At 37.7% G+C, this 24002-nt stretch overlaps 1 protein-coding gene across 1 annotated transcript in view; it reads left to right on the plus strand.

The window, feature by feature from the left end:
• iglon5 (IgLON family member 5) overlaps positions 1 to 24002 on the plus strand; it is a 342705-nt gene that overhangs the window by 22895 nt on the left and 295808 nt on the right. The gene's annotated exons all lie outside the window — the stretch shown is intronic.

Genomic DNA, 24002 nt, shown 5'->3' on the forward strand with positions numbered 1-24002 from the left:
GACAGCGCTCTGATCCAATGGTGACCCCCTCTGTATGAATAGAAAATTGTTATATTACAAAATACTATATATAACCAAAATGTCTATGTCCTGGGAAAAACAGGACGTTTGGTCACCCTAACTAAATCTTTAAAATAATTTTAAGAATTAATGTGCACATACACACAAGTACCATTCCACTTTACTCTTGCGTCAACAGATACTCCTGTTGGATGTGGTTTGTCCTTCGTGTTGGTGTGCCAACATTATCCTGGATACCAGAGCTCTCGATACACCAGAAAGACTCGCTGTCCCGGTCACAGATGAGCCAGCGAGAGGCGCACCAACAATTTGAACTCTTTTGAACTCTCATATGTCTCCCATTATGTTGTGTGGATTGGAGTAGCTTATGTACAGCTGTGCTATTACTCTGCTAAATCAACCTTCACACTCGACTCTTACTGATTGAATGTAAAATCAGCGGAGATGGGCCTATACAGGAGTGAAACCTCTAACACTTTACTGTCCAGTGTTTCAGTGTCATTGTCCAACCCCTGCATATTTCTATGATTATGAGTGTGATTAAATCTATTAATTTTTCACCAGTGGGGGTTCATTCACATGCTAAAGTCTCAGATTTTGAGGATTAGTGTATGAAAAACCTGTTAAAACATGGCCTGTGTCATATAGCTCTTGTCATTGTGAATTAAGGAATAGTGCTAATCGGGATTGAATTCCACTGTGTGCACCGGTGTGATATTCCATTAAAGAAGCAGAGAGACGTGGAAGAATTTGTTTTGGAGGTGGCGTGTGACATTTCTTTAATTGTGAGAAAGGAGGAAAGATCTCACGTTGTGATTGAGCGCTTGTATTACCCTAATTTGGTTCGCAGTCAGATGGCAGTGCGTTATCGCCCGAGGATGTGCCACTAATATAGTGTTGGGGGATATTTCTCTGTCAGTGCCTTGTGTTCTTTATCAATAGGCACTTTCTAAACATGACAAGTTGAAGCTTAAACTGAGAATATGTGAAGGCAGTCTTTAGTCTTCAGTCCGGTTTTATTTCCCTGCAGGAAGTCTCTGAGAGCCGTAATGGGAAGATGCGTGCAAACGCGTATCACCCGCCTGCCACACATTTTCCTTCATTTTCAATTTGAATATCATTAACCAATAAGTCAATTTTTTGAGCATTTTAATTAATATCTTAATGAATTCCGTTGCATTATGTCCTGTTTGGGTGAGCGAGATATTCATGGTTAATGAAATTTACTTTAATTTCCAAATGAAAGCGCTCATGTAGTTCCATCTTTGCTTTTGCTGCACAGCATTTGGAGCGTTGCCCGCACAGAAAAACTTTAATTCATTGTTTAAATAGCACCATCCAATTAGTTAGTCATTTTGCGCTATATTTCTGTAATTTGCATAATCAAATAAGGTCATTAATGATTGCAGTCATATTAATTCTTCTATATTTATTAGAAGTATAGAGCATCATTTTTTGTCATTATTTCTCAAGCTTATTTTATTAGGCGATAGAAGGAATTCCACTGGTGTGGAGAAAAATATTAAATACTGCTTAACTGTGTGTGTGCGTGTGCGTGTGCGTGTGCGTGTGCATGTGTGTGAGAGAGAGAGAGTATGAGCATGAGCATGTGTGACAATTGTGTGACAATGCAAAACGTTTTTGCACACTTCAGTCTTAAAGACTTAAAAAATATCTACATATCGTTGCATGTAATATGAAATATAAAACCATGGCATCTATAAACAATTGAAACCTTTTTATTGTCATTTTAAGCAGTATATATACTATAAAAAACAACAGCAATATTGAACAATACTGCCTCTCATTTTCAAAATTACAGTAAAATTATTGAAATATTAAAATACAAAAAAAGTGTTTTCTATGTGAATAAGTGTAATTTATTTCTGTGATCAAAGCTGAATTTTCAGCATCTTTACTCAGCGTCACATGATCCTCCAGAAATCTTTCTAAAATGCTGATTTATATAATGTTAAAAAGAGTGTGAAGCTTCATATTTTTGTAAAAACTGTGATGCATTTTGTTTCCTGGATTGTTTGAAAAGAAAATTTAAAAGAATGGCTTTTATTTGAAATAACAGTATTTTACTGTCACTTTTGATCAATTTAATGCATCCTTGTTGAATAAAAGTATTAATTTCATTTAAAAAAATTATAATATTTTTTACTGATCCCAACGTTTTGAGTGATATTGTATCAATTATGTATGGAAGCTTGTTTCCACGGAATAAACTATTTAAAAGATTAATACTTTTTCTGAGTCTCACAATCGCAAGTTATAAAGTCGCAGTTACCTTTTTTATTTTTATTCAGTGAAGGAAACAAGCTTTTTAATATTTAAAAATAAATAAATATTATACTTAAAATGAAGACAAACTTTGACAAGTTTGACAAACCTTCTGTAACGTTCATATGTCAGTAAGGCAGAAGGAATGCTGGAGAATCATTTGTTTGCAGATCCCACTTGCTTTGAAATGCTGTATCTAATGGAATGATATTTTTAAGTGTGATTTACAGGGTTCCTTTAATTGCCATTTTACATTTATCTGATGCCCCCAGAGTGTGTATGTGAAGTTTAAGCTCAAAAACAGATCATTTTTTATAGCATGTTACATGTTTGAGGGTAAGCAAAAGCACACAGTTTTTGTGTCTCTTTAAATGCAAATGAGCTGCTGCTCCCCTCCCCCTTTCTAGAAGAGGGCGGAGCTTCAAGAGCTCATGTTAGCAGCTCTGATTACCTCACACAGACAAAAATCAGACACTGTTCAGCCTTTCATGTTCAACTGGGAGTCATGAACTGGCTTTTAAAAAAATAATAATTATACTGTTTTCCGAGGTCAACTAATGATATTTTTGTGTTTTTTACATTAAAAAACATCATGACTAATAAGTAATAGGCTATTTTCTACATTGGTTTTGAGGCTCTCTCCAAAACGCTGGGTTTTGATGGTAAACACTATGCAACAATGACAATGCAACAATGCTGACAATGCACCACTATTACATATCAAAACACGTTTTACTCACATCGGTGTGTTGCACGATTCCTGTTGGATCCAAATCCAGCATCGACCGGAGATTTGTTCACAAACGATCCCACAATGAACTGAAGTGAACATGTCTTCCCCACGTGAGCTGGAACTTCATTAAAAATAAAGTTCAACCACTCATTCCTAATATTAGGATCAGAAGGAAGCTTATGCAGCGACTTCCACAGTGGAAGTATATTCTTCCACAGTGTGGTGTGACAGGCAGCGGGGCGAGGGACCTCGAGAGCGGGCCGGTGATTAGTGTTGACGAGTGCCAGCTGCATGGCACACCGGTCTTGTCTCGCGGTCATGTGACGGGAGCATAAAAGGAGGAGCAAGGGCTGCGGAAGACGAGAGAGGACCAGGCCTGGATTTTACGTTATGTTTTGTTTATGTTTTATTATGTTTATGTGGGCAGTCGTCCGTGAGGGGCTGCCTGCGGTTTTACTTTCGTTTTGTTTATTTATGTTGAATTAAAGTTTTGAAACGTTCGCCGGTTCCCGCCTCCTTCCTTCCCATCTACAAACTTTATTACACACAACCACACTGTAAAAAAATATTCAGAAAAAAAGTTACCTGGTTGCTTTAAAATTTTGAGTTCATTGAAATTTACATTTTGAGTTAATACAATAAACATTTTTTGAGATTCGACAACCTTTATTAAAATATTATTAAAAGATTTTGTAAGCATATTGGGTAATTGTGTGTTTTATTTCTGATGATGCAGTGAAACATGCCAAATTGTGCTATTTTCATGATGTATTCAATTTTTGTATGTGGTTCAGATACAATAATATTTTGAGTTTCTATTTATTAAACAAATTTCCTTCATTGTATCAACTGAAAGTTTTAATTTTAATAAACTCAAAATTTTAAGGCAACCAGGTTACTTACTACAATTAAAGTGAGAAACTGTATTCTGAAATGCACAAATCTTTATCATTTAAATATTTAACCCTGAAAGACATTTAAGACTGATCCAGAAACTTGTGCACTGTTATGACAGGCGATTGACACAGATTGGCTTCCATCAGTGTTTTTCACCCTTAGTTTGCACAAAGTTCAACAACTTTTCTCAACTTTTGACACTCGCATCACATACTCAATTGCCAAGGCTGTAGACAGTTTTTAGAGCTGACACCAAATCTTCTGTTAATCAGCCAAGAAGACGGTGTTATCAATGACAATAATCTTAAAATTGGTGATTTATCGGCCTGGCTGAGGTTTCGGTCTGTCATTAGAAGGAGTATTTCACTATCCAACATTGACTCCAGAAAACTATCCTGGTGTTTGACAGGCAAAAGCCACAATAATCACATTCACTCTCATGACCTTTGCATGAGCCACATGCATTCAAATCCATTAGCCAATAATGAGAACTTCACAAAGGCCAATTAGCTGCCTAATCTTGGGAAACACTGTCATGATGCAGTTGAGATTTTGCTGACAAGTCAATGATCCAACGGATACAACACGTTTTTTTATATTAACCAAGAGATAATTCTATTTTCGACAAGATTTATGGTTTATTCTGATGAGTATGAAAAAGGTCTGGTGAACTTTTCATTTCTATTTTGTCTGTCCATCAGAACTCTCAATGAATATCGATCTGTTTACCCCAGATCTCTTAATACAGACATGGGCGATGTTATACCGATATATGTGTCGATTCTATCAAGTAGACCTGAGATATAGAGGCTAAGATCCATCATGCTTAGCAAACATTGACTAAATGACATTATGAAACTCTCTGTGCAGTAAAAATAGAGATTCAATCATTTAGTCTCAGACTTTGCTGTTTCACAGATGTTGAGTGTTGAGCATTTCTACTGCAGATCTAGACAGAAAATGAAGAGCTAATTCATTAAGAGTGAACTGTAGTTATAAACTGCTTAAATCATCTGGCTTTCAGTTAAATACTCTGAATAAAAATGCTGTCTTTACATGTCAGTTGCTGTGTTTCCGTCCAGAATTGCGTGTTTAACTTGTGCACAAAAGTGGAATATTGCATATAACATTTGAGAATAAAATAACATTTCCATCCCACGTGTTCATTAGAAGAAAATCGCCACTTCCTGGGAAATTGCTGCAAAATATCATTAATAAAAATGAAAGTTTCTATAATCTGGCTCTTTTTCCATCTATCATAAATGAGTGACGTCTTAGAGCTTCAGATGAAACATCCTCTTGTGTTTGGGAACGCAGTCATGTGAGACGCTTCTGGAGGGAATTAAACCAAATCATTCTGATGACAGACTTTGACTAAACCAAAGCCGCGTTCCCACCGCAGGAACTTTACCCAGGAACCAGGAACTTTGGGTGGTACTCGGTGTGTTTAGACCACAGGAACCAGGGTCTAAATGAAGTTCCGGGTAAATATTTCCCCCTCCAAACGGCCCTGCTCGCGAGGTAGTACTTTTTCAAAGTTCAGGAACTTTCGAGGGCGGGACTTGGGCCCTGAACATGCTGATTGGTTGAGCATTTTATTTCAACCGGCATTTTTAAAAGTCCTTTGCGAGGTTCGTTCTGCTTTCAGTAAATATCAGTCTTGCTCTGATGGCACACGTTCGTCTCAGCCTTCTCATGTTCAATGTCCGTAATAGCTGATAATAATATACATTGTTATTTTAAATCTAGCTTTACAAGCTTTCTGAATATGCTGCATGCAGCTGAATCTGCATATTAGTGCTCTTTTCTGTCGTTGTTAATTACCTCTTTAGTAAACCTATACATAACCAGCAAAAGCAGCACAACTTGAATTTCTTCCATACTTTCTTCTTCCATATTTTTTACAGTCTATTTTTCACCATGTAAACGACCTGACCGATTACTTTTAAGTGTGCGTCCTTACATGACGTGACAGCATGCCACGCTCATATTGACAAGAGAGGAAAGTTGATTTTTCTGAGGGGTAAACTTTTTATTTCGTAAGTTATGAAGATAATGTTGGAATAATGACACAGCAGTTTTTATTTTAACTGCGCCTGACAAAATGATTGCGATTGAAAGTCATCACATGTAAACACTAGATCGGTTTAGATAACGTCTCATGTAAACAGTCCACTAAATCTTTCAATCGGAATGACAAAAAAAGTGTTCTTGTAAACGTGGCTAGTGTCGCGCAAAAATGATTGGAGGAGCAGTCGCGCGCAGTCCTACATCACCGGACTAATCTGCCTAATCTTCACGGTACTTTAGATCGCTGTGGAAACGCAGACAGTTGCAGGTCTGGGGGGAGAAAAGTTCCTGTAAAAAAGTTCCTGGTACAAATTGTTCTGGGTAATTTTGGTGGAAACGGGGCTCAACACTGAGACCAACATCTGAGATACTGCAATGTCATTGGTCCACTGGTTAGTCCTGTTATCCAATCATAGCCTCTGCTGACGCAGTCACATGAGAATTTTGAGGGATGTATTCAGTAAATGTGTTTCCATCGTAGCTTATGCATGTTTTAGTGTGTACGTTTTTTAATGTGATTTTTTAAAATCTTATTTATGCACATCTCTGCATTTCCAGCCACATTGTGACCCCCCAAACAAGCCACATAACAGAAACTATTCTAAAATAACTTTGCTAAAAATTAAGCATGACCAAATCTCCCACTTAACATTAATCTTGCACAAAAATATTATATAACACTTAATTTTAGCATTTACTCTCCCTTTTGAGTGTAATGGCAAAGCATGTTGGGAAATAGAAATCCCAGCCCAGTTTCAGTCAAATTTAAGTTTGTCTAAATTAAAAGAAACAAGTTCACAACTCAAAACAACGAAACCATTCAGATGACTTAAATTGTGTCGGTTTTGAGAACTCAAAAGTTTAATTTGAGGTTACCCTACTCAAACCAATTCATTACAGGTTTAATTACAGTGCAGTGTTTGTTTATGCAATATCCCAAAATGTGCATAAAAATAGGGGGATGGAAACAGTGTGTTTAATGTCAGTTTGCTCTTTTATTTGGTTGTTTTTTAAAAACCCAACTTAATGGATAACAGTTCATAGATAACAGTTTTAAATCAAAATCAAGACTTAAGCAAAGTCAAATCAACTTTATTTATATAGTGCTTTTACAATGACGATTGTTTCAAAGCAGCTTCACAGTGTCAAACAGGACAATATTGCAACAAAATTTGATTTGGCTGTACAGCCGCTCTGGAGAAAACGGTGATGTTATCAGCTCATTTCAATGTATTATAGAGATAACGTGGGCAGATCAGTAATATAGTTGATACAGTTAATTTAGTAATAATTTTATTTGGATATTTAGTTTAAAACTTAGATCGAAATTTGAGTTTAAATTTCAGAAATATATGTGAATGCATAAGGAAAACTGTATATGTTAGTTTTTTAAGGGTTGTTAAGCTAAATGAATATTGTCATTGTTTTTTTGTTATGCATGTTTGATTATTGTTTTTAAATCAACATCAGGATTTTAAGGAAAACATGAATATTGCCATTTTCTCACCCTAATGTCACTCCATAACTTTTCTTCTGTGCAACATAAAAACATCTTTTATCTGTATTTGTTCATGCAACACAACTTTGATCTTCAACAAAAAACACTGTATATCATCTTTTTTAATCACCCTTTTTCTTTCATCTTCGCCAGCTGATTTTATTAGTCCTGCTGATGAATTTTTAAAAGTAAATATTCTAAAAATAAATGTAAATGTAGTATGTCTCAATTAATATGAGGTCATGCATATTTAATAAAGTCTTTTTAGATGGAGTTTGCATGTCACATGTCAACTACTTCACGTCAACGGCCCTAATAAGTGTGCTCTGCATGCTGCAGCCTTGCCGAATACTAGCTAATATTTGTCTGCCTGGTCAAAACTGCCAAAAACAGGCTTTGGATGTGTCTAGCTTTAATACGCAGACAAGTCGAGGAAAATGGATTTTGTGGAATTTACCGGCTTTATTGAAACCATGCACACAAAGGCCAGGAAATGTCACTTCCTGTCTGAGATTTCAGACATTGCTTCAGAACAAGCGCATCCCAACAGGTTATGCATGGTTTTTGTGTGTTTCAGAGATGATCAGTCATGTGTGTTCGTGATGGATAACGTCGAGGCAGACAGTTCTTGTCATTGACTTGCTCTCAGTTTGATTTAAATCTGTACACATGCACTCTAGATCGGATCGATTCCTCGGACCGCTGTTTTATGACTATCTGCACTGCCTGGAAAGGTCGATCATTTTTCATTAATCATTCTGTGATTAATGTGTTGGATTGCATTTGTTTGTTTTTTTGACACATTTTGAGAATAGGGATTTTTCTAGAATTATAGCCATATATTAAAACAGTAGTAAATAATTTCTATGCATCACTGGCTTTTATTTGTCCTCAAAAAACAGCAAGACATGGATCTCGTCATTGCAAGTGTTTGTTTTTGCTGAGCTGTGTTTTACTGATAACAGAATACAATATAATGTTTCATAGCTTGTTAGTTCATGTTTATGTTTTGATGTAATTATCACCCTTGTCCTTTCCATTAGGAGAAATAGAAACAAATAAGATAATACTCATAAGAGTATGAAATGAATGCGGATAGCAGCTCAGATCATGATGATAATTATGATAAATGAATCATAGCATAGTTTATTATTAAATATATGCTTCTCTATTTTATTTTATTAAAGTAATCATATTTTCAAAATGCATTTATTCAAATGAATTAGCATAAGCATAAATCTAGTCATAAATCTGGCAGTGGAACAAGCAATATTAGTTCAAATGTATGAGCTTGTGTATTTAAAACATTCAGTTTATTAGTACTGTTACAGAAATATCATTTTTACTTGCTTATGTATGACTGACAAATATGCATCATCAAAACTGTGTAATCCAAATGCATGGAAAACGTATATGCAGTGAAAATATATAAATCTTTCTTTTTTTTGCGCGCGCGCGTATTGAGATATTTAACTTTTGATTGCAGACTTTGTTGTCTTGGCAAATCAGAGCTCACTTTGACATATTGTTTATTCTTTTATGCTATGGAAATTGTATATGCATTTGAAGTAGTTACTGTAAATCTCAAATTTAGGCCTACATAATTGTTGAGAGTATTGGGATCTTTTCTTAAACTCTTGAGACATGAGATTTACTAGGGTGTTTTATTTCCCAGAGAAACTTCTGATAAGATGACTTCAGCAAAAGTGTTCATTTGCTCTCTATTTAATCTCATTAATATGTATTTTGTGTCATGTGGACTCTTGTGCATTTAAACCCATATGACTGTCTTTCTTCTGTAGAACAGAAAAGGGTTTGTTCCATAGAATGGTCATTTTTTTCTCTATGCAATTACAATGAATGGAGACCAGAGCTTTCAAGCTTCAAAAAGGATGCAAAAGCACCATAAAAGCACCATAAATGCCATATTGTAAGTCTTCTGAAGCCATAGCTTTTTGTAAGGAACAGACCGGGCTTATTCCTTCAATAGCACCTTTATGCTATTTACAGCAGTGGCCAAAAGTGGCCTAGGAAAATATTCACACAAAAACGTGTTATAGATTTTGTAAGCATATAGCGTAGTTGTGCATGGAGTCGATTGTTTTATTTGTGATACCATAACTTTAGCCACGCTGTTATGAATTATAAACAAGAAAAAACAAAAACAAAAAAAACAATGGGATATTAATAACTGGTTGTTTTTGTGGCTTTACCTCTTTCACTGTAAACCGTAATGCTTGACATAATGAGTTGGTTTAAGTAGGGTAAACTTAAATAAAACAAATTAGTTCAATCAAATCAACTTGTATGAGTATTTAGAAATTTCTTTTTCTTTTGAGTTTATAAAAAAGGACACATTATAATTCATCTGAATTGTTTCATTGTTTTGAGTTTTATGAACTTGTTTCTTTTAATGTAGACAAACTTAAGTTTGAAACTGGACTGGGATTTGTATTTCCTAGCATGCTGAAACTCAAAAGGGAGAGTAAATGTTCAAATTTAGGGCCCTATCATACACCCGGCGCAATGCGACACAAGTGTTTTTTGCTAGTTTCAGCCTGAGAGTTCTCATTTTTACATCAAGAGCCTTGTTGCTTAAATATCAAACACACAGGCTCATATGTTCAATGTTTACCTGTGCCCTAAGTCTTATATAATGTTTTTTTGGACTATCATGGTGACTCTTAGTTTGACAACAGATATGTTAAAGGTGTCATGAAGTGACTTTTTAAATTTTTTTATACTGTTGTCTGAGGTCAACTAATGACGTTTGTGTGGTTTATACATTCAAAAATATGATCACTAATATGTAATAGGCTATTTTCTACACTGGTTTTGAGGCTCTCTCCTGAACGCTGGGTTTTGATGGGCGTGATGCACTGGAGATTTGGAAGTAAACACCCACAGCTAGGATTGGATAAGATTTGCATATTTTATGAGATTCATGATGAGGGAGGGATTGTTTTGAAAGCTGCAACCAAATTAATTCTCTGACGGGGCTCTCAAAATGTATTTATCAAACCAACACAATGATTTATCACTCATCAACCCACGATTGATTTTTTTATTTATTACTTGGACCCCCGATAAGTAGATCCCCCCCCCCCCCACACACACAAACACAAATATGCACGTGCTCTTCAAATATCAAGTCAAGAGAATGAACAGATCAATAAATGAATGTCATTTCACTATTAAAAATTCACCGGTCTGCCGACATGTTTACGCTTTGGTAGCCCGTCTGGAAGACACACAGCTCCAAAAAAATATTCACAAAAATATGTATTATAGATTTTGTAAGCATTTAGCATAGTTGTGCATGGACTCGATTGTTTTATTTGTGATAACACAATGAAACTTGCCAAATTGTGCTGTTTTTGGACGTTGGACGTTGGGCTTTGCGAGCCCCCTCTGTTCTGGTCCCGAATCACAATGAATAAAAAAATAAAGGATTCTCCAGCCTGTGACAGCGTGCTAATGTTCTGTTAGACACGTACACATAATCAAACCGATCTGTAACAAAGCAATACTATCACATATAAAAACATGTTTTACACACATTAGTGTGCTGCACCATTCCTGTCAGATCCAATATAGAAGGTACAGCATTGTGTTTTAATCTCAATATGTCGCAAATCCAGCTCGACCTGTGTCTTGTTTACAAGCGATTATCTTGCTATCTTCGCCATGTTTATTGCTCTTTTAGCTGGACGAGTCAGTGGGCGGGACTACAGAAGCAGATGGGTGTGGCTATATAAACAGGTGGGCGGGGCTACAGAAGCAGCATACACATCTCTCTGTAGAGGCGGCGTTTCCTCCTTTTATTACGTCATTGATTTGAGAGCCTCGTTTTCTGGGCCTGGTGTCTACAAAAGCGTTTCTTTTAATAACAAGGAAGTTTTGGGCTCTGAAAATAACAGGATATTCTTATATTACCATGACCTTTTATATATCAAAGGCTCAAGGGAAAGTTGATTTCTCAATTCATCACCCCTTTAAATGTTTTATATTGCTGTAGTGAAAGCTAGACAAGTTTCCACTACTAATAATACTTAAGTTGAGCTTACATGATCATTTTAAGTTCATTGTATGACTTAGCTTACACAAATATTTAACGTAAAGAGCAAATAATATGTATGCCAGTTCTACTTACTTAAACATTTGGATGTAACTGATTACCTCAACATTTTTGAGATTTGCCAACTTATTCAGGATTACAGTGTGGCTGTAGTTAGCCAGATAAATACTGTGTTCTACATTTGATCAGTTGTGAGGTATTAGTCGTATCTGAAAAGCACTGTGTGTTTCTTATGTCCAGTAAAGCGGCTTTAGTTTCATTGCAGTGAGATAAGCAGCGATGGGCCGTTGGTCTCTAAGTGGATCACAGGAGTGATGAGCATGCTCACTCACTCGAGTTAGTGGCACACCCGCCCGCTCTTATTGCACACATTTATGCCGCGCGTTTGTTGGACTGCCGGCTTTAATCACGACGGCATCTGAGGTTTAATCCTGGGCTCTCTCATTACACCGGAGTCAGAGCACTTTCACACCCCAGTTAGTGTCATATTCCAGCAGTGCCGATGTTGTGTAATGCACTCAAGGAGCGCTAATGTTATGCCTCATCGCGGGGCTGCCGTTTGTTTATTAAATTGCAGGGTTGCACTGGTTGGCCGGAACCGTTTTGATGGTCCTCTGTTGGGTGATGCGTGTGTGTGTGTGTGTCTTCGGATAAACATGGCGCCTCTGTTTGCTTTCGCAGACTGTCTGTCTCCCACCTGCTTACCCTCACGGCATCCAACAGCGCACAAATGCAATCAAACACATTTACTGCGCTCGCCATGCATTCCAACACGCTCACTGCTGAAGAAATCCATGTAGATTTCTCAGACGTGATCAGTTTTCAAAATGACAATGATGCCATAGTCTTGTCATCTTTTGTTCTGATTAAGATCTTTGTATTTCTTGCCAAGGCTGTAGTGAATTTGTCTTTGTTTTACGAGTGCATAACACAAGTTACAACATTAATATCCAAGTTTTTATTTACTCCAGGCTTCCGTGCCACATGATCCTTCAGAAATCATTTTAAAATGATGATTTGCTGCTCAATAGACATTTATGAGTTATAATATTTTTGATTTATTATGTTGAAAAGTTCATTATTAAGTTCATATTTTTGTGGAAACAGTGGCACAACATTTCAGGTATATTGAATGGTAAATTCAAAAGTACGGTATTAATTAAAACATGTATTTTGAATGTTAAGTCTCTTCTGCTCATCAAGCCTGCATTTATTTGATCAAAAATTCAGAAACAAACTGTAATATTGTGAAATAGTATAAATAATAGTTTTCTATTTTAATATACTTAAAAAAAAAATTTATTCCTATAATCAAAGCTGAATTTTCAGCATCATTACTCCAGTCTTCAGTGTCACATGACCCTTCAGAAATCATTCTGATAGGCTGATTATTATTATTAATTATCTATATTATTAATATGTAATAATATTAATAAATTGATAAAAAAGAGATAGTAAAGGGTTATATATTTAGAATAGATTCCTATTTGGAATACATTTTTAACTTTTATTAATGAATCCTGAAAAAAGGATATGTTGATAATAACAAATACATTTTAAACTCTGTTCATTGAGTTATTTCACCACACAAATTGACAAACAGTTTGTTTTGTTTTCTTGCCTGAAAAACAACTTGAATGGGTTATTGCATAAACCACAAAAATCATTAATAATGATTTTAATATATCGACATCCCTAATAAATACTTACATTTTGAATGTTTTTTTTCTCTCTGCTGAGGTACGCCCAGATGGGAACCGCTGTTTTAGAAAGTGTGTGTCATGCGTACAGAGCCCGACGAGGTTTTCTTTCAGCCCACGCTGAGATCTGTGTTTGAAAAAGTGCTTCTTTTTATGTTGGATGTGATGCCAGCAGTTCTTGAACCACCAACTGTTATTTTACCCAGAAAGTTGGCAAAAAGGTCTGAATCCATAAAAAAGAAGCGCTAGGCAGCGCAACCAGAAATCTAGAAATAGCGGAATGACAGACGTTTGCTATACGGACGGGATTCGATTTCCCCGTGGACCCGCTCGTTAGTGGAAAACAGTAGGTAATAAAACACAACATGCTCAATTCAGACGGGATTAAAATTGCAAAGTATGTCTGTCTGTGCAACACTAATTTACCTGAATCCTCAGGGAAACCCAGTCCTGTCCGACCAGGGCTTAGAGAGCTAAATCAGAACCATCTGCTGGTTTCTGCTGGTCTCCTGGGAGGGTTACTAATGCTGGGATGTTCTGAAGGAGACGAGGCCTGGCTTATCCTCCATCTCCTGCGTAACACGAGCCCCTCTCCGCGCGGCTCGAGGAGGTTAATGTGAATGACACGAATATTAATACCGCCATTATTGCTAAGCCTTTGAGATGTGTTTGAGTTTGACACGAGGAAGGCAGGTAGCGGGGTCACGCTCTCGGCAGGGTCTCTGACATCCACCATCGTCTCTTAGACGTGATGAACACCCGCTCGTCTCCAACTTAAGATTCACTCAAAATCATAACACTGCCTGCAAATTGCTCATGACAAAGTCAGCACCGTTGAGGCTGTAATGTCCCTACTCGGAAGGGAATTAATCAAGGAAACTTCAACCTTCTGGCTAATCAGTGATGATATTAGTCAAGCTGAGCGAGATGCATGCTTAAAGGAGTATTTCACCTAATAATGGCATCCCTTCTGCTGCGGTTCTCCAACCTCATTCTCCATATAGCAGTCGGTGGATCTAATTTAGAAAGTCTTAGTTGCACTAAATACCAACTAACTGTCAAACATACACTATTGTTTCACTACACTACACGACAAAATACAGTAAAAACAGTAATATTGTGAAATATTTTGTTTTCTGTTATGGCAGAGCTGAATTTTCAGCATGCAGGATCCTTCTGAAATCATTCTAATATGCTGATTTGCTGCTCCGTTTTGAGCCGCATCATATTTATGTAGAATGATACATTCTTTCAGGATTCTAGAATAGAATAGAACAGAATAGAATAGAATAGAATAGAATAGAATAGAATAGAATAGAATAGAATAGAATAGAATGTTCAAAGGATTTATTTGAAATAGATTCTTTTGTGACATTCTAAGGCCACACAGAACGCGTTTTTCAGGTTCGTAAACGCGAGGTGCACTGCATTCCCTTTTTTGGTGCGCTTTAATGTTTCTAGGCAACCCCCGAATCACCTGTACTGTCAGTCAAATCAATGTAACGGTCAACACAACGGAAGGCCCGCCTCTTCATTCATTCATTCGTTTGGACAACAGAAAATAAGCGTGATGACGTTGCACGCTTTTCCGTTTAGAGTTGACTTTTTTTCAACTTCATGCAAACGCTCCTTCAAAAACGCGAGGTGCAGCAAGCGGTTTAAACGCGAGGCGCCCAGGCCGCATAAACAGCGCGCATAACGCTCTCTGCCAACCAAAATCCATTCAAAAAAGGCGCCTCTCGCTACAAAAACGCGTTCTGTATGATCGGGGCCTTACTGTCACTTTTGATTAATGCATCTTTGCTGAATCAGAGTATTCATTTCTTTAAAAAAAGATAATCTCAAACTTTTGAACAGTAGTGTAACTGTATATGACTCCAATATATTTCACAAGTCATACTGTAATTTTTTTTGTTGGTTAAACTTAAAAAATTAAGTAACCTGGTTGTCTTAGAAGTTTGAGTTTATTGAAATAAAAATTTGAGTTGATACAATGAAGGAAATTTGTTTAATAAATAGAAACTCAAAATATTATTGTATCTGAACCACATAAAACATTTGATAAATCATTGATAAATGATTATAAATTTAATGTTGATAAATTTGATAAATCTTTTTGGCATGTTTCACTGCATCATTGAAATATTAAACACACACAATTACTTAATATGCTTACAGTATCTTTAAATAATATTTTAATAAAGGTTGTCGAATCTCAAAAAATGTATTAACTCAAATTTTTTATTTCAATGAACTCAAAATTTTAAGGCAACCAGGTCACTTTTTTTCTAAATAATTGTTAACAGTGTATGGACTAGCGTAGTGGCCGAAAGTGATACCCAGCCTATAGGAAAATTTACATTTTTAACCTTTTTTCAAATATTATTATAATTTGTGAAAGATTTTGTAGGGATATTGCGTAGTTGTGCTTAGAGCCGATGGTTTGATTTGTGCTAATAAAAATCTGCAATAAAAAAAAAAAGATTAAAATAATTTTGTCAAATAAATACCGTAACCAAGTTTAGTGTTTTATTGTGTGATGCACAGATATGAATGTTATGATAATATTTTGGCTGAGACCGATAACCAATAATTTTTTAGATTTGAAGGCCGATTACCGATATACTGACAGGTAAATCTGAATTAAAAATGTTATATAATTTTTGAGAGCCAGATTGCAAAAAGGAAAGTTTCACCAGTAAAAGACCAAGCACACAATTATGATGTTCTCATTATGATTTTATATGTAGCCCATATGACAGATTTGGGCTGCACATGCTGTACTGAACTGCTATTTTCCTTTTGAATGATTTTAATTCAAGCAATTAAAAACCATCATGGCGAACAGTGCGCATCTGTAGTGTCTCAGCTGAAGGAAATAGAACATTATTTATCGGCTTTAATATACCGGCCAAATTTTATTATTGGGCCAAATGGCCGATAATGATAACACTCAAAATGATCACATACCGGATGATACCAATATGGTGGCCGATATATCGTGCATCCCTATTTTATTCTTCCTTTAACTCACATTATTGGCAGCTTCTTGCCACGTCGGGTCTCGTATCGTTTGGTCTGGGTTAAAGTACCGCCCCTTCAGAAGAGCTTCATAAACCCCCCGTGAGACCTCGGCTGCGATTCCTTTCCTCTTTCTCTCCGCACGCCTCCAGTCGTATCACAGCACCAGCCGCTGCTTAAAAATTCATGTGTGTGGATTTTGGGTCATTAAAGAGCAATCACTTGGGTTTCTTTAATGAAATCCAATATTCATGAAAATGGATTTTTCTTGGTCTGCTTTTTCTTTGCTCGTCGTCCTTGGCTGTGTTTGCCTGCATTTGTTGGGTTTGGTTAAGAATAGCAAAGGTTAATGGCATCCTGTATCGTGGGGCCAATTATTGCACGAGTTGGCAGTGAAGACGGCTAATCACCTGATGCATGACGCCCCGGGTTCACCGCCTACGGTTTGAGACGTGAACGTTGCATTCGGCGGCAAAACAGCTCTACTGTACTTATTCCTGGAAGTCTCTTTCCTCTTGAATAAAAATCAGCAAGGTTTGTGGAAGAGTGTTAAGGTGGCACTGCAGTATTATGAGCTGTGGTTGCTACTGCCTTTACTAGTTAATTAGTTGGAGTAGTTATTGTCAGTTTCAGACAGCACTGCCAAGTACCTTGAATGCAGAGGTGGTTAGGATAAAAGTGTCTGCCAAATGAATGAAGCAGTCCAGAATTGACTGATCTAATTTGTCTGGTTAGTTTCAATACAATTTCTTTGGTGTTTTCCGTGCAATTTATTGCTAAACGGTTAATGTTTTATGCCATTATTTGAATTTATGAAAAGTTTATGAAAGTCAGTATGACACCCTTCCCTATTGAGATGTATATGCGAGTGTAATTAGCTCTCAAACATTGTAGGGCGGGGCTTGATTTTGTCTGTGTGGAATTTATTAGATGGTTGTGGTCTGCTATTGGTGGATCTCATGTGAGTGACAGGTTGCCCCGCCCTCGTCATAAGAGAAGAGACGTGGCTCTAAGAGGAAGGGGAAGTTATTCTGGTTCAATATTATAAGGCACGTTCATTAAAAAAATATATGATGTGCACGGATAAATAATTTATAATAAATACTCCAATATTCCATATATGGGCCCTACCAGACACCTGGTAAAAATGCACTTTATATGCAACACCAGGAGCGACGCAAGTGTTTTTTTTTTTTGCTAGTTTCAACCAGAAGCAGTTGTCATGTTCACGTCCAGCTCTTCATTATTTAAATATCAAATGCACTGGCGCATCTGTTCACTGATGGCCGTCTGGTCTGAACACCAGGTGTGTTCAGGAGCATTGTTGGAGCGTTGCTATTGTAAGGAACTGAAAACCACTGACCATTGACCAACACACACCTGCTCTAAAGTCAATTGCGTAGTATTTTTTGTGTTATTTAAAGGCCATGTTAGTAATATGAGCCTATACGCGGTTGCACAACGCACATACACTCTGCTTAATACACACACAGTGACATACATTAAAAATTAAAGATTCATCTCTGGAGAAGCGTTCAGTCTTTCTGCCATGTTAATAGTAAATCCGCCATAGTGCAAGTGCAATTGGCTTTTAAACGGAATAGGAGATGAGACTCTGATTGGCTTATTGCACGTTACTCCCAAAACACACCCATGATTTATTTTTGTACAAGTTAATATGATTATTTAGTGTCTAAATTAAAACTTTGTAATATACTTTAATTAAAAATTATATTTAGTATTCTAAGAAATCACTCATTTAACCTGGTGAAAAACAGCTGTTTTCAGCAAGCCGTTTCTGTGCATGTGTCTTTTATGCTAATGAGCTTTGCTCACCCCGCCCCTCTGTTCTGTGGGGGCTTTGAGTGTGAAGCGTTGCTTAGACAACAGGAGAAAGTTTGACAACACCAGTCTCTCAGGATACATCTATGTAAGTTCAACTGTATCAATTCGATATATCAGAGATATCAACATCAAAATGGCTGCTTAGACGGCATTCTGCTCCAGCGTATCCACAATGGCGGACAGCTTGAGCTCGCTCAGGGTGGGTCTGAGCTGAAACACTGCTGTCAATCAACAGTCGTGGGAGGGGTGTCCGATCATGTGACGTCACACATCGAACGGCTTGACTTCAGAACGGCTTGACTTCAGACAGGTGAAAACATGTAAGGAGATTAGGGCTGCACGTTTTCAAGTTTTTCATTAACCGTTAACCGAGGCCCTTAGCGGTTAATACTCGGTTAACCATAGTGTGCGTCAGGGTTATTATTTTTAGTTTATTAATTTGACGACCGCCATCTCCGTAGTGAACGCGCCTATAGACAGAAAGGCACATCATGGATTACATAATTAGAGAGTAGCCTATTTCTTTTCGTTTTAAATTGTTAAAAGACATTTCAAGCTTTCTTAAAATATATTTCATGTCTGTGAGGCGTACGCTGAGTTTCGTTAAATTAGGATGAGATACGCTCCAGTTCACGAGCAATGCAAGCGGCCGCGAGGGAATGTAGTCATTCACAAGTTTCTCACTTCAAACTTTCTTTCTTCTGCTCCGTTATGCACAGCGCGCGCGGCTCCCGCTCTGCTTCTGCCCTAATGCGACTTTTAGTCCAGTGTGACTTATAGGCCTTTATGTTATTTTCCTCTTCATGACGCATTTTTTGACTGATGCGACTTATACTCCGGAGCGACTTATAGCCTGAAAAATGCGGTAAGCACTGCATTGCAATACTTGCATTTTGCTCCGTCACTCTCAATTTTAAGGTGCTCCCACGCTGTACTTTTCTTTGCCCGCTTCATGTTAGAAACATAGACTGTAAAAAAATATGGACGTAGTGTCCGTGACGTCACCCATAGGATTCCGATAAGCCGTTCTGAAGCTTAAAGTATGGCCGAGCTGGGCGTTGCCATCTTGTGAGCGAGTCATCGCGTGTCACTCCCGGATAACAGAAAATGGGCAAAAAGGCGGGATGTGCGCAGAGCTGAGGTGACGCAATAACTATAGACGGCGGATAAATTGCTATCCACTTGTAACCACGCCCTTAATTATGCAGAGCCTTAAGGCTTTATATAACGTAAACGAATGAGTTATAAAAAAATTCACCCCCCTCAGAGTTGTCATGAAGATCAAAATTAGCCTTATAAGCCAAAACCACAATTTGTACCAGGCTGTAAACATGTTTTTTTCTGCTTTAAAGTTGAGAATTTTAACATGGGGCTCAATGAGATTCTGCTCCCTTCTGGAGCCTGTCCCTAGTGGCCAGTTGAGGAATTGCAGTTTACATTACTTCCGTATTGGCTTCAAGAGAGATCGCGGGAGGTTGCCGCTTGGTTAGAAACTAAGCTGGTCATGACTTCTTCTTGTGGATATTACAAATGTCTGGGAGCGCTCTGGCGGTCTCTATTGGTGCAAAAATATATTACAACTTAATTCAAAGCACGTCATTGACGCCACTTAACCGAGCAAAATGTTTGACTCGGTTACGCAATTTTTAACGGTTAATCGGTTAATCGGTTAACCATGGACACCCCTAAAGGAGATTAAAAAAACACTTGATGGATTTGTTTCATTATAGGATGGTTGTGTACAGTCACTAGTACCAACACAAATTGCTGTATAATCAACTTGTAAAAGTGCATGTACCATTATATGACCCCTTTAAGAGACGAGGGACAACCCTCTTGGACCATGTGCCGAGCGCTCCAGCTGTTTTTTTTCCATCGTTAAACTAGCAAAAGTGGATTCGGACATGCCCTAAGTGTACCTACGCCATACGCTTCAGACCATGCACTCAGATCATTATAATAGAGCTCTTTAAAATAAGAAATAGTCATCTTTAATTTCATGGTGACTTTAACCCCTAAAATGTGCAAAAAAATTCACTTTATATGTCAGTTAGCTGAGAATGGCAGCCAAAATAAGCTTCCAGCTAAATAAGAGCTAAAAGAGTTTTGCTTTTTCCTTTTACACATGCAGAAATAACCTAGATATCATGAGATTTGTGATGCAAGATTTGTGTGAAACTTACACAATGCAAACCCAAGATGGAGGCGTTAAAAAGCAAAGCTCTTTGAAACCCAAACAGAGCTGCGGCTCCATTGTAATGATTCCATATACACATGATGGCAATAAACAATGACATCTAACTGGGGTGCGGATATTGACTAAAGAGTTAAAATTCATAGCGGCCATTTCTCAAAGCCATCCCAATAATTACAGCTCCCTTTTCTGCTATTAAACATAGTTTTTTCCCCACCTTGTCGTCTTCTTTTACTGCCAATAATTGCACTGCTGAAGCACAAATCCATATTGTTAGTTCCCGCCGTGGCTTGCGTTCGCTTATGGCTGCTTTGTGTTTTGTTGTAATATGCTATAGCACAATTACATACTTCAGTGAAGCAGGGATGGTGATCTTCTCTCAGTGTGTCTGATTATGTTTTATTACAGTCGTTTTTCATTTGTCGTCGTCCATATCACTGTGCGGACCGGAGAGACTCTGTGAGCTGCGCTCCACACCTTCTCTGCATCGCTCTCTTTTTCTATGCTCTTTTTTGCTCTGTTTTGCACCCTGTAGGTATTGTGTGCCCACATATCTTTTTCCTCGCATTCTGTTTCCTCCCAGGCCACATTGGCGGTGGTGAGGCCAAGAGAAGGCCATGCAGCGCTGCACAGCGTGGGGTTTTTAGAGTGCAAATGCAGAGGTAGACGAAAGAGCACAGAAAATATGTGTGTGTTTGCGTATTATGCATGAAATGAGGTGTGTAGCCACGCACATGTGTGTCGGTGAGATAGAGAGCGGCGGTCCTCAACTGGTGGGTTGCGACCCAAAAATGGGTCACGTGTCTTTTCTGATGGGTTCACGTACTTTAGGGAAGAACACAATGCTAAATGCAATAATGAAACGCAGCTAACCATATAATCATGCTTTGCTGGGATAACAAAACAAGCTTAAAATAGGCTCTCCTAAAATAGGGTTCAACAAAACCTACACCAGCTGTGTGTGCCTCTTGTTGTAAGCTGCAATTTTTACAGCCTCGAGATGTATGATTTTGTCATTTTATAAAATCAAATTGCATTTAAAAATTATTTTTACAGTGTAGTTGGTAAATGAGAGCTGTACAATACACTTTTTGTGTGTTTATTTTATGTAAGTGTTTATTTGCTGTAGACAAACACATGTACAAATGCACTGATGCTGTATTGTGTAATTTCACTGTGTATCAGTGTTTTATTATTTGATTGTAAAATGCCCTTACCAATGTTCGTCATCAGCCCATTTTGCGGTGTGGTTTCTTGGCCGCCAAAGAGTGTGCATTGAAGCAGACATAAAGCCTTGAAACATGACTTACTGATAACTGATAGTAATAATAACACTTTTTTACACTTCCAGCCCTTTCTATAGACCCTTGAACTTGGCAAATAGGACAATGCACACAGCCGTATTGTGCCATCAGCCTATTTCATGTCATGGTTTATCTTCCGCCTGACAGGATACTTTAAATTGGACATTTAGCCTTGAAATTAGAGGTATACCCTAAGGAAAACAGATTTTTAGCAAATATATCAAATGTATGTGCATCCATACTATCATATTCTTCATAGTATGGTAGCAGTTTATGTAAAACTAGAAATTGTAATGCACAAGCACGCAAAAAATACTTGTGCGCATATGAATAGTTTCTCATGGCCATGTATGGTGACACTTCGAAAAAATCAATGAATAGCCCCCTGAGAATTTTTTTTTATTACTGAAGACTGTACTAGGCTATATACCAAATATAAAGATAAAAACGATGCTGAACAAACCATTTATGTTTGAAAATCTACAGAGAGGTTTGGAAATTTGAGTCCGGAAAAGTATTTTGAAATGGAAAATGTGCGGGAATCCTGATGCCTGTTTATTCTCATCATAGTTCGGTACAGGCGTCAGAACCGTGTCTCCTCGCAGCAGATCTTGGTTTGTGTGTGTGTGATGGAGGGATTACTGCCGCTGTTTTGACTCCTTTAGCTCTTTATTGAGTTCTCAGCTGGTCAAAATACCATCATATGAAGTTACACACCTACAACGAGTGTATTTATCCAAGAACACAGGATTGTTTTGGATGTTTGGTATGCTCCGTCGTGAAATAAAAGTCATAAAAGAAGACCAATAAGGTTGTGAACAACAAGTGCTTTTAGGTTCAGAGATAAAATGCCAATGTGAATGCTAAGCGGACCAGGGGCCTATTGCACAAAACTAGGATAAGGGATTCAGCCAGGATATCTTGGTGATCCTGGCTTAATTTATCCACTAATATAGAGTCATTTATCGTTATTGTTCTTGGTGTGAGTGTGCCTTCAGGGTACGTTTACATGACAACGGTGTACTACATTTAGATGACAAGATCACTAAGATATCCCGGCTTAATCCCTTATCCTAGTTTTATGCAATAGGCCCCTGGTCCGCTGTTTGGTCCGCACCATACAAACCAAGCGGTCCGATCTACAAGTGTGAACACCTTAACGCTGAAAAAGCTTTTCGTTTTTAGTTGAAAATCAACCATGAATACAATGAATGAATACAAACTGTGTGCACATATGACAGAAAATGGCCGGATAATGTATCAGAATAATGTGAAAAGCAGTTAGGTGAGTCTGTGCTGCTGCTGGTCATGTTGGAGGAAGGCGATGCAGAGGTCGTTTTAGGATGACCACCTGTTCAGGCGAGCCGTGATTCAGAAGTCACACACAGTAACGGGCAGCCGCCCCGGGCTTGTCTGTTCATCTCCCATGTCTCTCTGGTCTGCCACAAAGACGGGAGGAATAAAGCCATCACGCCTCCACAGAAAACCAACCAGCGCCTTATTAACAAGTACATTCTAATTGGCTGCGAGCGTTGACAGGCATTCGACGGCTCTATGAGAGGACCAATATGCTATAAATACATTCCAGCAGGAGACCGCTGGCCCCGAAAGCAGACGGATACAAACAACTGAAGGGACAGAAAGCTGCATAAATCAGCTGCCACACCATCCTGCAGTGTGTGTGTGTGTGTGTGTGTGTGTGTGTGTGTGTGTGTGTGTGTGTGTGTGTGTGTGTGTGTGTGTGTGTGTGTGTGTGTGTGTGTGTGTGTGTGTGTGTGTGTGTGTGTGTGTGTGTTGTTATTATTATAACTTGTCATGCTGTATCTCAGTGGTTATCCACCGAATTTACTTTGTGACCCAGTTTTTACATTGGATATCAAGTGGCGGGTGCCCTGGCAGCTGTGTTTTCTATAATTGTGGCTGGTTTCTGGCTGCTGGTCATTTGCTTGCTTGAACCTAGAAATCACCTTCCACGTTCCAAAACACCGCTAATAACTTAAGCTGGATTTCTGAATGTCCCGTGGTGTGACCTGCTATAGATGTCGAAGTATCTGCTAAAAGTACAGATAGTTCAAACATCATTTTGCTTTTTTATTTATTTATAATAATAGTCATTTATATGTATATATAAATTATATAAATAATTACTGGTGTCAAATCGATTAATCTCGATTAATCACATCCAAAATAAAAGTCTGTGTTTGCAGTTTGCATAATATATGTGTGTGTGTGTGTGTACTGTGTATAATTATGTAGCTATATATAAACACACATACACACATGCTTATATATTTAGGAAAGATTTTCTATATAATATTATAAATTATATAAATATATATACAATGTATAAAGTGT

Source organism: Pseudorasbora parva, chromosome 7, assembly GCF_024679245.1.
Source record: "Pseudorasbora parva isolate DD20220531a chromosome 7, ASM2467924v1, whole genome shotgun sequence".
Classification (NCBI taxonomy): Eukaryota; Metazoa; Chordata; class Actinopteri; order Cypriniformes; family Gobionidae; genus Pseudorasbora; species Pseudorasbora parva.